A 6,000-nucleotide genomic window follows, 5' to 3' on the forward strand; every position below is an offset into this window, starting at 1 on the left:
ATGATTGGGGAAATAAACCAGTCACAAAAGACCACATACCATGGGATTCTGTTTCCACGAAACATCCAGAATTAGCATGTACTTAGACATGGAGAGTGGAGGTTGCCCAGGGCTGGGGTCTGGGTGGTTGGAAAGAAGTGGAAAATGCCAATGGAAAGACTTCTTTTTGGGGTGATGAAGTGTGCTAGGGTTGGTTGTAGTGGTGGCTGCACGACTCTAGGAATACAATAAGGGGACCATTGCGTGGTGTAGGATCTTTATCTCGTTATAGCTGCAATGAGAATTAAAGAGAAGGTCTTACTTTTTCCCTCAGGTAAGACCGTACATGTACATAATACCCGAAATTGCTGAAGTGGAGAAGCTGAAGGGACTCCGTCTTAGAAAGGCTCTGTCCAGAGGCACCTGGGTGGCTCAGTTGGTGTCTGACTCTTGATTTCAGCTCAGGTCTTGATCTCAGGGGTTGTGGGACTGAGCCCCACATTGGGCTCGGTCCACTTGCCTGGAGCTCACTTAAGATTCTCTCTCTCTCTCTCTCTCTCTCTCTCTCCCCCCCTCGGCCCCTCCCCCCACTTGCACTCTCTCTCCCTCTTGAAAAAAAGAAAAAAAGAAAAGACAGAGAGGCTCCATCTCTGCTATTTTTCTGCTAAGCCCCATTTACTCATGTTCTATATTTTGCCTCTGAATAAGCCAAAGAAACTATGTTCCCACTTCAAGGAGGAAACAAGAAAGTTAACCATTCTCAAGTTATGCCCTAAGCCCCCAAACACCTAATAGCACCTAAGAAGAGCCAGATCTTGAACGTGTTCCAGGACATTAGATTCAGTCAAACCTTGACTGGCGCTGGCATCAATACCCCTACCTTCAGGAATTTATTACACCTATTATTCATCTGTCACCTGCCTTTGATCAGACTCTACCCTGGATTTCTAAAGGAACATGTACGCTAGATGCCTTTTGCAATATAAACCCCTAACCCCAAGCGATGACGAGACTCATTGTCCTTTGCTTTCTGAGTCTCCCAGACACTCTGTTATTCTTTTTTTTTTTTTTTATAAATTTTTATTTATTTATGATAGTCACACACACACAGAGAGAGAGAGAGAGAGAGAGAGAGGCAGAGACACAGGCAGAGGGAGAAGCAGGCTCCATGTGCCGGGAGCCTGACGTGGGATTCGATCCCGGGTCTCCAGGATCGCGCCCTGGGCCAAAGGCAGGCGCCAAACCGCTGCACCACCCAGGGATCCCCTCTGTCTGTTATTCTTTACCGGTCACTCATACTACTCAATAATCTCAGTTTTCACTTTCTCTGGCTTGCATTTGATTTCTGTCCTGCATGAGCCAAGGACTATCTTGGCTGGTCCTGCGGGACCCTCTTCTGAGTGCTCGGACCCAGCCTACCTGCATCACTGCCACAACTCCCGGTCAGCCGTGAAGGGAACCAGTTTGGGCCCATGCCAACTCACAGAGGATGGAAGGGAAAAAACACAAAGAACCTGGATCCTCGATGACATCATTGAGCGACATGGTTGTACCATGCCTGGAGCTTGCTCAAACTCTGGACATCCTATTACATGAAATAATAAATTCCCTTATTGTATAAGCCTGTTAGAGTCAGGGTTTTCTGTTTCTTGAAGCCAAGAGCACTAAACTGATAAACTACAAGCCACAGGTTATTGGTGGGTAGAAGACATAGTAAGGACACTGTTTCATTTTGGGTTTTTCAAAGATTTTATTTATTTATTTGACAGAGAGAAAGAGAGCACAAGCAGGGGGAGAGACAGGCAGAGAGAGGGAGAAGGAGGCTCCCCACTGTGTGGAGGGCCAGATATGGGGCTCGATCCCAGGACACTGGGATCATGACCTGAGCTGAAGGCAGATGCTTAACCAACTGAGCCACTCAGGTGCCCCAGGACAGTGTTTCTAAAAAGATGCTAGGTTTTTATGAGGAATACAAGTGAAAGTAAATGGCAGAGACTACTGATACCAACGGTATGCCTAACCTTTTATTCCTTAAATCACTCTTCAGCCATTCCCCTGGACCTGTGCCATGCTTGCTGTCTATAGACTCACTAAAAGAGTTAAAGGTGATAATGCTCATCACCACAAAAGCCATATATGTAGCATCTCAGATGAAACCTGCCTGTGGGACTAAGTGGTCCCCAGTCAGAACTTCTCTCATAGAAAATTTTGTATGAATTCTTTCAACATTCATTTTTGGTCTGTTTACTTATTCTATGCATACAAATTCCTCTTTAGACTACTTCATTTCCCCTAAGAAAAAAGTGTAAAATGGTGTTCTTGTGGTATTTATGCTTAAAATCTCTTCCTTGTTGTGACCTTTACTATCCATTGCAATTACTACAACCAGATTGGAGACATGTAAATGAGGCCTTTTAAGGAACAAGCAGGTTCCTAGGAGAGAGGATATCTTCCACAATGTAATACAAGATTTCATAAGACCTTCTCTGTAATGCCCATTCTCGCCTGTGATCTGTATGGGCCCTGCCTTTTTCTGAATGGGACTTCTCTTATGAATGCATCTCTTTGTCATCCTTTCCCACCTACTCCTCCTGGTGACATCTGGCCCTAGCTGGCACTTTCTAGCTCTGTGTTTATTTTTTAAAAATTCTTTTAAATTTATTTATGATAGTCACACACAGAGAGAGAGAGAGAGGCAGAGACACAGGCAGAGGGAGAAGCAGGCTCCACACACCGGGAGCCCGACATGGGATTCGATCCCAGGTCTCCAGGATCGCGCCCTGGGCCAAAGGCAGGCGCTAAACTGCTGCACCACCCAGGGATCCCTAGCTGTGTGTTTAATACAGGAGTGGAAAAGCAACAAAGGTGGGGTCCCCACTGATTGTATCAAACGAGGTCTCTAATTTTATTTTGCAAAACCCAGTCTCCCAGGATAACTCAATTCTAAGTATTCTGGAGCAAAAACGGCGTAATTGTATCCATAATGAGTTTTGAGTCAATTTTTTTGACTTTTTTCTCTTTAGAGCAGTTTTAAGTTTAAACTGGGAGGAAGTTAGATCCTCCATCTCTGTCCCTGCCCCTACACTTGCCCAGCCTCCTACAATATCAACATCTCTCACCAGAGTGGTAGTCACAATTTGTTACAATTGATGAACCTATTTTGACACATCATAATCACCTGAAGTCACAGTTTACCCTACAGTTCACTCCTGGTGCTGTACATCTGGTGAGTTTAAAGAAAGTATGACGACATATTTCCATCATTATAATATTGTACAGAGTAATTCCACTGCCCTAAAAAATCCTTTGTGTTGTGCCCCTTTATCTCGCCCCACTCCCACCCTGGCAACCACTGACTGTTTTGTATTCATAGTTTTACTTTTTCCAGAATGGCATATAATTGGAGTCATACATTATGTAGCCTTTTCAAATAGGCTTCTTTCACCTTGCAATATGCATTTAAAGTTCCTCCATGTCTTTTCATGGCTTGAGAGCTTATTCCTTTTTAGCACCAAATAATACTCCATTGTCTGCATGCACCACAGTTTCTTTATCTATTCACCTCCTAAAGGACATCTTGTTTGCTTCCAAGTTGGGGCAGCTATGAATGAATCTGCTATAAACATCTGTGTGCAGGTTTTTGTGTGGATGTAAGTCTTCAACTTCTTTGAGTAAATATCAAGAAGTGTGATTGCTGGCTTTATGGTAAGAATAAGTTTAGAAACTACCAAGCGGTCTTCCAAAGTGGACATGCTATTTTGCATTCCTGTCGGCAATGTGCGTGCTGCTGTTGCTCCACACTTGGTGTATCCAGTGCTCCAGAGCTGGGCCATTGCAATAGGTGTGTAGTGGTATCTCACTGTTGTTTTAATTTGCATTTCCCTGCTGACACGTGATGTGGAGCATCTCTCATGGACTTGTTTGCCATCTATATATTTTTTTGATGAGGTGTCTGTAAAGGTTCTGGCCGATTTTTAAAATCAAGTTGTTTTCTTAATGTTGAGTTTTAACAGTGCATTGTGTATTTTGAATAGCTGTCCATTACCAGATGTGTCCTTTGCAGATGTCTTCTCCCAGTTTGTGGTTTGTGTTCTAATTCTCTGGACACTGCCTCTTGCACAAAATAATTTTTTCGTTTTAATAAAGACCAGCTTATTAACTTCTCCCTTCAGGGATCATGTTTAGTGTTCCATCTGAAAAGGCATCACCAAACCCATGGTCATCTAGGTGTTCTCCTGTGTTACCTTCTAGAAGTTTTATAGTTTTGTATCTTACATTTAGGCCTATGGTCCATTTTAAGGTAATCTCTGTGAAAAGTATAAGGTCTGTGTCTAGAGTCTTTTTTAATTTTTTATTTTTTGCATGTGCGTGCCCAGTTGTTGAAGAGACAACTGTTCTTCACTATACTTCCTTTGCTCCTTTTCCAATCAGTTCATTTTATTCATGTGGCTCTATTTCTGGACTAATTTGTTCCATTGATCTATTTTCCCCAATACCACAATGTCTTGATTACTGTAGCTTTATAGTAAGTCTTAAAGTTGGGTAGCATCTGTCCTCCAACTTTGTTCTTCTCCTTTAATATCATATTGGCTATTTTGGGGTCATTTGCCTCTCTATTTAAACTTTATTTTTTTTTCTATTTAAACTTTAGAATCATTTTGCCAATATCCACAAATCAACTTGCTGAGACTCTGATTGGGATTATAATGAACCTATGGATAAAATTCGGAGGAACCAATATCTTGAGAATATTCAATCTTTCTATCCATGAACGTGGAACATCTCTCCTTTTATTTCATTCACCAGAGAGGCAAAATATAAAAGAGAGTTAACAGGTATGCAAGAGACCATGAGAAGATCCCATAACCATCTAGTGGTATCTCTAGAAGGAGAGAATAGAGAATAGGAAAAAACAGTATTCAAATTACTGGCAGATATAGCAGACTGAAACTGCAGAACACTAAAGGCAAAATCCTAAAACACCCAAAGGAAGAGGAAAGCAAAGGAAATTAAATGAAAATGTATAAACATGGGTGGAGGTTGCAGTCTTTGTTCTGCCACTGGCGTCTGACCTGCAGCGGTGACTATAACCCACCCCTCTGCTACCAGTTCCACACTTTCTTACCTTAGGACAGGCTGATTATAATTTGAGGAGAGAGATCAAATCCTCATTCTGGGCGGGGGAGGGCATTGAGTTCAAGGTCCTGCCTGGATAGAGATCAATAGTCCCTCATTAATATTTGTCCTTAGGCATGGCAATATAAAGGAGTGCTTAGGGATGCTTGGGGATCCCCTGGGACTCATGCATATAACTCCCTGCTCTCATTGTATAGTGACAAACTTTGTCCTTGAAAACTGGGCAAAAGTCCCTCACCAGGAGAGACAGATCTCTTGCTTAAGGTCCCTGGTGACTCTTTCCCATCTCTACTTTATGCAGGCTTGGCTACAAGCTGAGTCAGTGGGACTCAGCCAGCTCAACAAAGAATGCTGGATCCGGCATCAGGTGTAGACTCTCCTAGCTGAGCTCCAGATCCTAGTTATTTCCCTAGTAAGATGTTCCCTTTGTCACATAGTAGACCAGATGTTCCTGTCCCTCTCCCAATTTCCCTAGAAATATGGAAAATAGAGGGATAGGATTTCAGTATTGGAGGACTTCCCATGGTATGTCCAGCTGTGCCTCATCTAAGCACATCTCAAAATGGAATAATGAGAGTTTGTGGAATCATATCATAAATACTCTTTTCCTTCTCCTCCCTTCTTCTTTTGCTGCTGCTGTAAGTTTTTCTCCAAAAACCTTCCTCTACACATTCAATGGTATTTGTATGAGGCAGTGTGTGTTTGCCCGTGAGTGTACATGCATGTACGTGCTCATCCATGCCCCCTTGCACGTTGCTAGTTATCTTAGCCTGGGTTCTACAAAAGCAGAGGCTGAGGCTGAGAGCTAATGTGCTGTTACCCTTTAAAATATGCACTCCTAGGGAGGAGGAAGATGAGGAGGAACAAGGGGTGAGGCGGCAAACG

The sequence above is a fragment of the Vulpes vulpes genome, chromosome 7 (genome assembly GCF_048418805.1).
Source record: "Vulpes vulpes isolate BD-2025 chromosome 7, VulVul3, whole genome shotgun sequence".
In the NCBI taxonomy this organism is placed as follows: Eukaryota; Metazoa; Chordata; class Mammalia; order Carnivora; family Canidae; genus Vulpes; species Vulpes vulpes.